Source organism: Lutra lutra, chromosome 1 (genome assembly GCF_902655055.1).
Source record: "Lutra lutra chromosome 1, mLutLut1.2, whole genome shotgun sequence".
Lineage (NCBI taxonomy): Eukaryota > Metazoa > Chordata > Mammalia > Carnivora > Mustelidae > Lutra > Lutra lutra.
This window is the reverse complement of record NC_062278.1, coordinates 129,150,607-129,164,820: the sequence shown is the minus strand read 5'-3', so window position 1 is coordinate 129,164,820 and position 14,214 is coordinate 129,150,607. Positions and strand designations below refer to the sequence as shown.

Sequence of the window (14,214 nt, the reverse complement as noted above, 5' to 3'; positions counted from 1 at the left end):
TCGCAGACCTGTACCCCTGGGGATAAAAATATATGTTTATAAAGCTGTAAAAAAAAAAAAAAAGAAAGAAAGGATGAATCCCCAAGTTTTGTAGCAACATGGACGGGACTGGAAGAGATTATGCTGAGTGAAATAAGTCAAGCAGAGAGAGTCAATTATCATATGGTTTCACTTATTTGTGGAGCATAACAAATAGCATGGAGGACAAGGGGAGATGGAGAGGAGAAGGGAGTTGAGGGAAATTGGAAGGGGAGGTGAACCATGAGAGACTATGGACTCTGAAAAACGATCTGAGAATTTTGAAGGGGTGGGGGGTGGGAGGTTGGGGGCACCAGGTGGTGGGTATTGTAGAGGGCACGGATTGCATGGAGCACTGGGTGTGGTGCAAAAATAATGAATACTGTTATGCTGAAAAAAATAAAAAAATTAAAAAAAAAATTGGATACTAGAGATGGCATATATGTGGGCAAGTTAAAAAGGAAGTTAATGTTAATTTTAACATTAATATTAATTTAACATTAATCTCAATATTTTCATATAAGTAGGAAAAAAAGTATATTATGATCTGATGAATAATTTTTGCATTGTATTTATTTTGTGGTTGTGCCAGGCACATTTCTAGTTACCAGTGACAAGTACTTAAGTTTAAAACTATACATACTTAAGGTTACAAAATGATGCTTTGGGTCTAAATATTCTCAAACATTTACCAAGCATTTCTGTGAAATTTCTGAGTCTCCTTATTCATTGATTCACAGTTGGTAATATCTTTAGTTAATTTGGTTGATACTGGGGGCAAGAAACTGGAAATTAAAATTAAAAATTAAATTAAAATTAGAAACAAAAATAAGAAAATGCTTTCATGTACATAAGCGATATTGATGTGCTAAATATTTTATAAAGAAAATACCTATATAGCAATCTCAAAATGGTGATAACATAAGAACTAACCATTCCTTTTTTTTTTTTTTTTAAGATTTCATTTATTTATTTGACAGAAAGAGATCACAAGTAGAGAGGCAGGCAGAAGAGGGGTTGGGGGGAGCCAGATGCGGGGCTTGATCCCAGAACCCTGGGATAATAACCTGAGCCAAAGGCAGAGGCTTAACCCACTGAGCCACCCAGGTGCCCCAAGATCTAACCATTCTTGGGAGCTAAGGCATGCTAAGACATTTAGATGTTTTTTCTCACTATCTTCCCCTAAATAACCTATCTCCTCATTCAAAAAAAAAAAAAATTTACCTTTTCTGCTGACCTATTACAATGTCTAACAACCATTATAACCAGAAACTTACTGTAATACAGTGTTTTGAATTTTACTTAACCCTCATCCCCATTATCTTCTCTGAAAAAAGAGGGAAAATTCTTCTAAAGGAGATGAGCTGCAAAAAGTAGAAAATGTGAACCTGAGGCTAAGAATAAGTCCTATGTAACACCATTTCTATATCTTGGCTGACAGCTTGTGAGCATGTACCCCCTGGAACGTTCCCAATCTAAATACACCCAACTAAAAATCCTGCACTTGGGTCTTTTGGTTTCCAATTTTTTGACAAGTATGGACTGAAGTCAAAATCTTATTAAAAAAGACTCACCCATAGAAAGGAGAACCCTCTTACATTGTTGGTGGGAATGCAAACTGGTGCAGCCACTCTGGAAGATAGTATGGAGGTTCCTCAAAAAGTTAAAAATAGAGCTGCCCAGCGGTTCCACTATGAGGTATTTATCCAAAAGATACAAAGGGGCACATGCACCCTAATGTTCATAGCAGCGGTGTCCACAATAGCCAAAATATGGAAAGAGCCTAGGGGTCCATTGACAGATGAATGGATAAAGAAGTGGTATATATATGTAATGAAATACTATGCAGCCATCAAAAAGAATGAAATCTTGCCATTTGCAACAACATGGATGGAACTAGAAGGTATTATGCTAAGCAAAATAAGCCAGTCTGAGAAAGGCAAATACCATATGATTTCACTTATGTGGAATTTAAGAAATAAAACAGATGAACATAGGGGAAGGGAAGGAAAATTAAATAAGATGAAAACAGAGAGGGAGGCAAATCATAAGAGACTTTTAACTCCAGGAAACAAACTGAGGGTTGCTGGAGGGGGAGGTAGGTGGGAGATAGGGTAAATGGGCACTTGATATAATAAGCGCTGGATGTTATATGCAACTTACGAACCACTAAATTTTACTCCTGAAACATATAATACAGTATATGTTAACTAAATTGAATTTAAACACAAAATTTTTTTTAAAAGACCCTCCCATCACTCTTTTAAAAAGAGCACAGAGGGAGAGTGGGAAGAGAAACAGACTCCACACTGAGCAGAGAGCCCAATGTGGGGCTTGATCCCAGGACTCTGAGACCTGAGCTAAAGACAGATCTTTAACTGATTGATCCACCCAGGTGCCCCACAAAAGAATAAAATTTGATGAGATTTCTTTTTGATAAAAGTTGAAAATAATTCATGAAAAGCTAATTTAAAGAGAAAGGTAATATAAAATGTTTAATTCCCGAAAATAGTTAATGCAAGAAAAATAAAACCATCTTTCTTGACTCAGTTGGCTTCCTGCTTATTCTTTATTTATTTATTTATTTATTTATTTATTTTTTAGTCTTTCTGTGCTTCTTATGAAATATTTTAAATCAGGAGTTGGCAGATGTTTTCTATAAAGGGCCAGATGTAAATATCTCAGGCTTTGCAAGGTCACAAATTCTCTGTCACAGTTTGTCTTCTTTTTTTAAACAACACTTTAATTATGTAAAACTACTCTTAGCCCCAAGCCTTAAAAAACAGGTAGTGGGCCAGATTTGGCCCACAGAATGTATTTTGTCAATCCCCATTTTAAATAGAAAAGTATAGTGAATGACAGAAAAAGCATTCATTATTACCTACCACTTAGCTTTGTCAAATATTAACATTTTATCATACTTGCTTCAGATCTTTATTTAGTATTTTTTTATTATCATCATCGCTTTTGGTTTTTTTTTGTTTTTTTTTTGTTTTAAAGATTTTATTTAATTATTTGACAGAGAGATCACAGGCAGGCAGAGAGGCAGGCAGAGAGAGAGGAGGAAGCAGGCTCCCTGCTGAGCAGAGAGCCCGATGTGGGGCTCGATCCCAGGACTCTGAGATCATGACCTGAGCCGAAGGCAGCGGCTTAACCCACTGAGCCACCCAGGCGCCCCATATCATCATCGTTTTTTTAAAAATCATCTCAGATATAGTTGAAACCCCCCGGGGTCCCTAACCAAGTTTTTTCTCTCCTTTCCAGAAGTAACCACTGTCCTGAATTTGGTATTTATCTCCTGCAAGTTTTTATATAGTATTATTTGTCATATTCTTACAGTGAGAGAGTGAACAAAAAGTAATAGGAAATAAAATTTGAGAGGTAGATTGAGACCAATTTATGAATGACCAGTATGGTGTGCTCAACCCTTAGGGTGAGGAACTAAAGGTTTTTAAGCAGAAAAGTCCCACAGTATTTTTTTTCTATGAATAATACATTTTTAAAAGGATAATAAATGTTAAATTAGGCTTTTTTTTTCAATTTCTTAGACAATTTTTACCAGTTCAAAACATTTCAATTAAAAGTGTTATGTAATGGGTCATATAGGAAGTGCGTTGGTGACTGAAAAGAAAGATTAACTTGAAGATAGTATATGTTACTAATATTTTAACATTGTTTCAAAATAATTTCTCAAGAGTGAGCAGTATTAGTTCAGATGTTTCTTGCCCAGAAATAAAATTCAAACCTGTATTGGAAGTGATAAGCAAATAGAAAATATGTTTGGTATTAAGAGATTGATATCTAGATACTGGTCTGGATCAGGAGTCAACAACCTGATGCCCAAGGACTAAATCTTTCCTGTGACCTGTGTTTGTAAATAGTTGTATTAGAACACAGCTGCACCCATTTGTTTACATATGATCTGACTGCTTTTGTCCTCCACCTAAATTGAGTATTTAAAGACTTTAAAGCCTGAAATATCAACTCTCTGGCCATTTATAGAAAAAAGTTTGTGAACTCTTCAGCTAGATATTATTTGACTGTAGATCAGCAAAAGGTTTTTGACGAGGTTCTATGTGATATTTTGTTAAAGGCATTGGAAATACTTGGAAACATCATTAAATATCAGTAGTAAAAACTACCATTGATTGTCAGCAGTCAAATAGTACACCAATAGAAAAAGCAAAATAAATGAGCGCAGTGTTTGGAAATTCTTCATCATGAGTTCTGATCTTGGGTTTTGATCTACACAGATTTCCCCCCGCCCCCGGTGATGACCCATCTCTTACTTTCCCACTTGAAACAGTTTCCTTTTCATCCCTTTCTAACTGTCAAGTTATTGATATTATTGACTAGCGAATGAACATTTAATACATGCTTTCTTCACTAAGCCTCTAGGTGACAGCAAACAACCTGTAGGTTCTAGAATAGCTGAGGTGTGAAGATGGGCGAAAATGAGTTATATAAGAAGAGAACAGCCTATGGAGGAGGAAAAGAGGGATGTGTCGGAGCTCTCAGAGGGTTTCATTATTTTAAATGAATGAATTAATTACTGAAAACATGTTTTGACATAGGAGATAATACAATTTTTAAAGAACACTTAGAAACTATAAAATATTATTACAGTCATTTTTGGTTTGTTTTTAGCCAAATGGAGCAATAGCCTGTTAGCTGATATTCACAACTTAAAATAATAAAACCTAGGCTCCCTTGAAAATTCTCTCTCCTTAATTTTGGTTGAAAAAAAAAAGCTAGGAAAAAATTTCTATTATTGTTTGCCTCAATTGAAAGAATGGAGGAAATGGGGCAGAATTCTTTAACAAAAGAAGAATTTAAGGTAAACAAAGAGGAAGATTTTTTTTTAAAAGCTCTACTATAATATTTAAGTCTGGTGAAACCTTAAAAATTTCAACTAATTGTGGGGAAAACCTGTGCAAATTACTAAAAAGTACAAATTAAAATTTCAGTGTTTTTAAGAAAAAGCTTTATTTTTATTTATTAGTTTCAAGAATAAAAAGTAAAGGGGCACCTGGGTGGCTCAGTCGTTAAGTGTCTGCCTTCGGCTCAGGTCACGATCCCTGGGTCTTAAGATGGATGGAACCCTGCATTAGGCTTCCTGTCCGCAGGAAGCCTGCTTCTCCCTCTCCCACTCCCCCTGCTTGTGTTCCTGCTCTTGCTCTCTCTCTGTCAAATAAATAAATAAAACCTTAAAAAAAAAAGGGTAGAACTACCACCAAAGTATTGCCAAGTGTGAACTTTAGCTAGACCTATTTCAATAATGAAGTAGAGATCATTTATAGTCGTTAAAAAATTATTAAGGAAGACAATTTAGGTGATATAAACAAACTTTAAACATTTCATGAAATGGACAGTCTCCTTTCAGAGAACTGCAAAATGGGCCATAAGGCAAAAAGCTTTTGTAAGCCGAAGAATAAAGAACAAGGAAGAGCCAAATAGAAAACATTTGATTGGCTGGGGCCACATAGCCTTACCTGTCGTGAAAAGGTACAGAGTTAGCTTGGCACTGGAGAATTGGCTATGTGAATATATTGTGTTTCTGGTCAAGCAGAGCATTGATAGGGACACAATTATCTAAGTTTTGCTTTGCTAGGTGGCACCCCTGGCAGGAACAGCTCTATCTTGGGCCTAAACATTTATTTCCACAATCCCCTTATTTAATCATCCTCTTCACCATTTTAGAGGTTTGATCAGAAATACCAGTCTTTTAGTTATCATCATTTCTTCAAGTCTCAGTGTAGTTTTCAAAAGATGATGTCAGACTCCTGTTCTAGGAGCTGGTTTAGTTTTTCTGTTCTCTTTTGTTGTTCCAGTCTGAGAGAGACCATCTGTCAGCTGGTCAATAGCTTTCCACATGCCTTTAAACTTTTGAGAGAATGCAGTATATTAGGGAGAAAAATATTGTGATATAATATTTGGGGCACTGGGTGGCTCAGTCAGTTAAGCATCTGCCTTCAGCTTAGGTCATGATCCCAGGGTCCTGGGATCGAACCCCGTGTTAGACTCTCTGCCTGGTGGGAAGTCTACTTCTCTCTGCTTCTCTCCCTCTGCCCTTCTCACTGCTCATTTTCTCTCTCTCTCCCCCTCCCTCTCTCAAATAATAAAATATTTTAAAAGATCTTTAAATATATATCATATTTATATAAATAACATATGAATATAATAATAATTGGCAACAAAACAATCTCATGGTTTGGACAGTACAAATGAACCAGGGTACCCATAACGCAAACCAGCTAGAATCAATAAGTCAAGAAATGATCCCCAAGGGGTAGATATTTCTTTAAGCCAGTTGGCATGTTTATGTATTTTGTGTAACTGTATTTCCACTTCCCTAGAAAGGTTTATCTACTGAGCTTGTTTCAGAAAAACTGAGGCATTGGAAATCAGGGAAAGATTTATAATGGGCATAAAGAACTACAGGATTACCAGCATCTTTGCAAATTGAACAGGCGGTTGGAGGATGGATTACCTGCTTTAGCAGTGGCCTGAAATATGTCAACAATGGCATTATCTTTTCAGGCATGAACAAGGAAAAAGTTGGACAAAAGAACCATAAATACCTTTATGGTATAAGATTTAGGAAAAAGATAGTCGGAGAAGGAATGAAGAAACATTCTTGATCTGATGTCTTGGAAGGAAGCAGTCTGCCTCCATGTCAGCTACTTTTTCCTAGTCAGTTGGATTTTGAGGTCTCTGGCATTCAGGATCAGATGTTTGGTGGAGCCTTCTTCAGTTGTGAAATAGGCGTGCAAGGTTTGATGCCCTGTAATTTAGCAGTATTGTTGGTAGTTCAGAGTAGGTGGTAGGGTCCTTTCCATGAATCCCACCTTTAAAAAAGCAATAGAGTAAAACAATAACTATCCATAAATGACAAAAGACTTAAAAATACCCATAGTTAAAGATCTGATAAGAATTCACTATATTAGCATTGATAAGGAAATTTGGTTATTTCTGTGACATACAACATTTTAAGAGAACTGGAATTATGACTGGTAATATTATACCAGGACACATCAGATTTTTAACAATTTCATACAATTTCTAGAACACTTAATAGCATGCATCCATACAAATACAACCTAAGAAGGTTTATTACATATTTGACAGTGTTTCCTATGTGATTTAACATACCAAATAAACCCAGTTAGTTTAACATCTCTTTTTTACAAGGTGAGAGACAAATCCTTTGAGATTTTCCAGGGACTCTGGCAGATCTTAAAGTCACTTTGAGGTAAAATGACTCCATTTAGAATTTGACTTGGGGAAGTTATCAAGATGTCAGAAGGTTTGAAAATTATAATAAAAAGGATCACAGGTCATTATAAATAATAGTTTTCTATTTAACCAAAGTGACAATAGAAGATTTTAAAGGTAAATAAATAAGGTTACAGGGTTGTGAACAAAATTTTAGCCCTTTTGATATTGAGAATACTGGGTTTTCTTAAGTAATCAAAGACCCAATAAAGACAATATGAAACATAGTAAATTTTTTTGGTGAGAAAAAGTCTTAGCTGACCAGGCAGATTACTTAGAAAGAAAAAACTTTGTTTACAATTTTTTTTTTTTTATGTAGAGCAGACCAATCTAAGGAAACACTTTGTTTTTTTAACAGAGAGAAAACCAAATTCCAGTTTTGAATCAGTGCATTGAAGATACTAAAAACCTTTTAACTCATTTTTTTTTTAACTTAAATAAATCCATTCCAATCTTAGCTAGATTGACCACACATAAAGTTCCTTTCTCAGGATTCCTTTTCCATGCACCTTCTACAACTCTTCTATATCCATTCAGATTTTGTCCTAATTTTTTTATCTTATTCTGAAACAATTATTTTACTTTTGAACAAAATTACTTTCTTTTTTCCTTTGCCAAAAAAGCAAAACAACGACAACAAAACCTCATGTCCTTCATACCCTATCCAAGCGACACATTCTATTTTCCTTAACAATTTTTAATATATAGTTGTTTTCTTTTACCCGTATTATTTCAGTAATTTTAGTTGTGTATATTGATTAAAATTCTTAACCCTTAGAACCTTTAATTCCTAATGAAAACCGAGGAATAAGCAATAGTGGACTGTGGTCTAGCAAATTTATAAACACACTTCATAATTTCTAGAAGTATATTCTCTCTGTAGTAAATTTTTCAATGTGGCACAACATGTGTTCAGTAATAGACCCAATTATTTTAGTTACTCTGTAAAAGGAAGCCAGAAGTAGATAAACTGTGTTTATTATATAAATAATGTAAAAAAGTTTATAATGTAAGTAATGTTTCAGGGGTGCCTGGGTGGCTCAGTGGGTTAAAGCCTCTGCCTTCAGCTCGGGTCATGATCCCGGGGTCCTGGGATCGAGCCCCGCATCGGGCTTTCTGCTCGGTGGGGAGCCTGCTTCTCCCTCTCTGCCTACTTGTGGTCTCTGTCTTTCAAATAAATAAAATCTTTTAAAAAATAATAATGTTTCAGTAATTTATCTTATTTGGAAATAATCTAGATATTCAATGAATATCTATAATTTAACTTAATTCAGTATAATTTTAAGGTTTCAAGTTACCAAAAAGATTTTGGAAAATATCTTTAAGTAGACATACTATAAAGCATAATTATTATTGAAAAGTCCATTTATAACTTAAACTTATATCTATTTAATTTACATGTTCTTAACAATTATGAAACTTTCATGAGGCATTTAACAGCCATCGTCTTAAATTATCTTTCTTTTTGACAGATTTTGCAACAGAGATGGCATGAGCTCTTTGGACTTATAGTAGACTTAGGAAGAAAGAAAGTTGTATGTCTGCATTATATTTAATATTGACAGTTCTAAAGACATGCCTGTTTTAGTTAAACCAACAAACTAAAACTAGTTTTCCCCCAGAGATTATCCTAGATCATGTAACTTGAAAAGCATTTGGGTTAGTGTCTGTGTTTCTGAGAGTATATTCTTGATTCATCTAGACACGTAAGTTTTTTTAAACCAATAGAGCTTCTTTACAAATTAATTTTGGCAGTACTATCTGGAAGTAGAAAAATGTCAGCCATCTGGAGCATATAACCATAGATATACATAAACATACAGATAGACACAAATAGGGATCTTACAGATTTTGTTCTAAAAATTCAGCCATGAAACAGGTATGATAATGCAAAACTCACTAGTTTGTTTCAGTGTTCCAAAATTCATTGTTAACTCACTAGTTTTTTTAAAAGAACATTTGGGTCCAATTGTGTTTCTGGCAGAAGGGATAAATTTTAAGGTTACGTGACTAATATTTGAGGAAAAGACTTTGAAGTTTTTTCATTCACTGATAGGCTTTCCTTTTTTCCCCCTCCTTCTTAAAAGAATTACCTTGGTTCCTAGAGAAGACCAGATAGAACAAGTACATTTCAAAGGCACAAAGAAAGAATGCAAGTTCCTCCAAAAGGGACTTCTGTTTCCTAAGGCCAGAATTTTTACAGTATGCACAAGCCATTTGAGATGAATAGGGGAGTTTTGAGAATTGGTGAAAAGCATAGGTGGGCTTTTTCTGTTCTTGTAAAGGTTCCATTTGTAGGACAGTTGCTTTTAATTCCTCAAAGCATCCAGTTGTAACCTGAATGATATTAAGGTATTGACATACCCATCCAATTACATTATCTTCAGTTTGCTATTTTGTATCAGGGAGATCTTCAATTAACCTAGAAACTGAAGATTTCTATGTTCTAGATTTAGACTCTTTGTCTTTGGAATGTTTTCCTTTCCCTCGAGGTATGAAGTTTAATTTAGCCTGGGGAGAAGATCTAAAGAAAAGTTCTATCAGGCTCTGAATATTAGCTCCCAATTTGGCCAACTTCTGACCATAGAGCTCCTTAAAAAATCTTTCAAATATTTTGTCAGGTTTCAGCTGGGACAAACTGAATATTCCTGGCAGTACTAAACAACCCCTTGGATGCAAGAAGGATCCCTAAGAATGTGCAAAAGATACTACCCTCCCAAGATCCAAAGCCATTCTCAAAGATAGCCAAAAGAAAGAAAGACAATTCCCCCTAAGAGCTGGCAGCAGTTGGTAGAACCCTAGCCACAAATGGAGTGCAAGCCATGTTTTTCCAGCCATTTATTAGGCTTCCAGTCTGATGGTTGACCTGCCTGCATACACAATAACAGACAGCCTGTGTGTGTGAGACAGGCAAAAAGCTAAGCCAAGTTCTGAAGACAAATAAGGAGGGAAAGGATCAACAACAAATGGGTACCCCAAAACCAAATTCATAAGAGTATGCATTTAGAAAGGAGAGGACAGGGACACCTGGGTAGTTCAGTCAGTTAAGCTTCTGCCTTTGGCTCAGGGTCTTGGGATCAAGTCCCGCATCAAGCTTCTTTCTCAGTTGAGAGCCTGTTTCTCCCTCTGCCTGCTGCTCCCTCTGCTTGTGCCCTGTCTCTCTCTCTCTGACAAATTAAATAAATAAAATCTTAAAAAAAAAAAAGGAGGGGACAGTGGAATTTTTACCTTCCTTTCTCAACTGAAAACTATGGAGATCCAGAACTGACTGTGTAAGAGTTCTCACCCTTTGTTGGCTTCTGCCAGTTTTCCTAAGATCTTTCTTATCTGCAGGCTCAGGAGAAAATGGGGTTTAAAGTATAGTCCTAGTATCTACCAGAATTTGGCAAGGTTTTTCTTTAATTTTAGTTCCCTTTAGGATACCTAAGGGAATAACTGGTAGCAGTCTACTAGAGGATCCCTGAGAATCTCATTAACTCTGGGAGGGGCCCATAAGGGGATTCTCCATCCGCAGCAGATATGGGAGCATTTACTTGTGGGAAATTTGACAAGACCTCTGAGGACAATCTTTTTTCCCATCCTCATTGATTGCAAATGAGACGTCAGTTTCTAGGCTGGTGTTTTTATGATGGATCCCTACAATGGTATAATGGGGGAGGCCCAGGTGTTTTAGGTCTCTGGACTTGGAGCTGTTGCAGTTTTAGGGCCACTAACTTGGCAGACTTTCGTTTACCCTCTTGTATTCTCTTCAGAGTGGAATCCAGATAGAGGATTACTAGAAAGAGTATTCAAATAAAGGAGGATAGAGGGGACTAGTAGTTGTTTCAGTCTTACATTCTTTTGTTTGGGGTACTTCTCGTGTCTTTAATTTGTCATTAGCATTTTTCAGTGAGTCTTTCAGTGAAGCTATTTTGGAATTTTGAAGTCTTTTGGAGGCTCCCACCTGCCTATTAAAATAGGCATCCCACTCTGTTTGATTTGAGAACCCCCCGCTTTTAAGTGAACTTCTTAAATGAATGATCTTGTCTAATTGGAATGCTTTCCATATGGCCGTTGTAATTCCAGGCTGTCTTTATAAGATGTAATTTTTGTAGATACCTTCAACTTCCAGGATCGCAGTTCTTAGACATAAAATAGACAGGTGCGTTGAAAGTTTGCATGCTTAATTCTTTGAAAGGAGTATCCCATTTATTTAGCTAATCCTGGATCTCTTGGCACCAAATTAATACTTAAGAGGGATCTGCTGCTCAGTTGGGTACTTTGTGTGGTGTTTTACACTGTACCTTTGATGCATGGTTTTCTCCAGGTTGGCAGGTGACCTAGTGTCAATCTAACCCATTCCAAGACCAACTTATCCTAGCACAAGAGTCTTAGAGTTAGGTGATGAGTGCTCTAACAGACTCTAAGTGCTTGACCTGTGCCCACCAGTTTTGTGACTTTGGTTTCTGAGATTCCCATTACCAGTAGATTTCATATTCTTTTCACCAGAAAATTCCTTTACAGTGTGGACACTCTGATGACTTTTAATAGTCTGACTCTTGCCAACTTAGATTTTTATTTTGACAGTCAAAACAGTTCAGAATTCTTCTCTCTTTATTTTCCAAGTCCCCCAGCAGTTTATACTGTGAACTTGCCTCAAGACTTTGTGAGTCCCCTAATAGCTACACCAATTGTGGACTCCTAATATAACTGTCCCAGAACCCTCCTGGAAATTTCAACCCCAGAACCTTTTCAGGAACAGTATATACATATATACTTTTTAAATAATGTTTGTTTGGACCAGAGAGCTACCCACAGGGGTATGAAGCTCAAATCTGAGTGTGACTCACCACAGCTCTCAGTAGTGATGAGAACAGTGAACTCTCAAAGGGTTCAGTGGGTGCCTTGTCTGTACGACTTGTCCCGTAGGCATTAGCATTCAGCCTTGGATCTCATCCCTTATCATCAAAAACTGTTAAAAGTGATTAAAGAAGACAGTTTAGGTGATACAAACTTTAACACTTTATGAAGTAGTCTCCTTTTGGAGAACTGAAAAAAGGGGCATAAGACAAAAAGCTTTTGTAGAATAAAGAGTAAAGAACAAGGAAGAGGCAAATAGAATAAATGTGATTGGCTGGGGCCACTTAATTAACCTTGTCTGGGGTGAGAAGTCTCAGAGTTGGCTTTGCATTGAATTGGCTACATGAATATACTGCATTTCTGGTCAAGCAGAACTTTTGCAGGGACATGGTATCTAAGTTTCAGTTTGCTTGACATGGTACTCAGGCAGGAATGGCTCTTTCTTGGGCCAGAAATTTATATCAACATAGTTAATACATAATTGGTATGCAAAATAGAGGTTGCTAAAATGCTTTAAATGCATAAAATAGTTTGTAAATAGTATAAGCATGCATAACATACAGGAGGAGATTAAAATGAATCAGACATGACAAGCCTTTGTGGAGCCCACAGTCTAATAGGGGAGGTGAGCTATTTACTATGATGGAAAGTAGAAAGAATAGATTCCAGATGAGAGAGACAAATGAAGTCCTACAGGAACTCAGAGGAGGGAGAGATAACGTCTCAGCTTGTGGAATTCAAGGAAGTTTCTCTGGAGGAGATAGCATTTGGATATGGGTGCTCCAATTCAACAAATTTACTTAAGGTGCTAGCTCTTGGTGCTATGACAGTGTTGATGATACTTAGAGGTTTATTTCTCCAGTGGCTTGGATCAGTTCCATTCTTTTCGATTCCATTCCATTGCATTCCATTCCATTGCATTCTAAGACATCAAAGTGTACTTTAATCCTATCCATCTGTCTTAACATTTGTAAGCATTGGTCTTAGGGGTATCCAGTAAGAGAGACTAGATGGATATGTCATGAAACCATTATTTCTGTCACACCTAAGCTCTGTGGTAGCCTAATCTTGATGATCAGCTGTGACCAAAATTGGTTTATCAGACCTTTCCTTCCTAGAGAGTATGAAGGGAAACATCAGATTCTTCTGGTTATATTATTGTGAATTCTAACTTAGTGGAATCCACTCTAACCTGTTTCCCATCAGCTTTCCGGAGTCTTAAAGTCAGAATTTAAGCAGATAATGTATCTGACAACCAAATTCATACCTTGCCATCTCTTTTTCCACTTCAGCCTCCAAAGATGTGATCACCAGTTCCTAAATGTACACCTAATAAAACTTAAATGTTAAAATAAGAATTTTGAGGGAGATTTGTGAATCCCTCTCAGGTTTCTGTGTTTGAGCCACTAGCTTATATTGGCCTTTACTTAGCAAATAGTAGCATTAAATAACTTTGTTGAATGAATAAACAAATAAGTGAATGAGTAATCAAATAATGGGATTATTGGTTGCCTACACCACCTGCTTCCCAAATGGAAACTGCCCTCTTGCCTGAGCGCTAGCTAGCTCTTTGTCCTTTGACTGTCAAGGATAGATGCAGGAGACCTGAGGTCAGGGTGCCCTTCTAGGACATGAAGGTGGTGCCTCAGCAAAGCTCAATATCTCATTAGGCCTCTGGCCTCTTAATTTCTCTAGCTTTTAACACCTAACTATCTGTGGTGTTCTAGGGACAGTCCCGTTACCTTTCCTGGCAAGAAGAAAGAACCCCATTAAGAGCATAAGTCAAGCAGAGAAAGACAATTATCATATGGTTTTACTCATATGTGGAAAATAAGCAATAGCACAGAGGACCATAGGGGAAGGGAGGGAAATCCAAAGGGGGAGAAATCAGAGAGGGACATCAACCATGAGAGACCATGGACCCTGAGAGGGGAGAAGGGTGGGAGGGTGGGTATTGAGGAGGGCACATGCTGTGATGAGGACTGGTGTTATATTTAACTAATGAATCATTGAACACTACCTCAGAAACTAATTATGTACAATATAGTGGCTAACCAAACATAATTTAAAAAGTTTAATATC

The 14,214-nt window shown here is 36.7% G+C and overlaps 1 protein-coding gene across 5 annotated transcripts in view; it reads left to right on the top strand.

Annotated features, from left to right (window-relative positions):
- The window catches only part of PPP2R3A (protein phosphatase 2 regulatory subunit B''alpha), a 210,849-nt gene that overhangs the window by 61,427 nt on the left and 135,208 nt on the right, over positions 1-14,214 (top strand). The window lies entirely within an intron of this gene.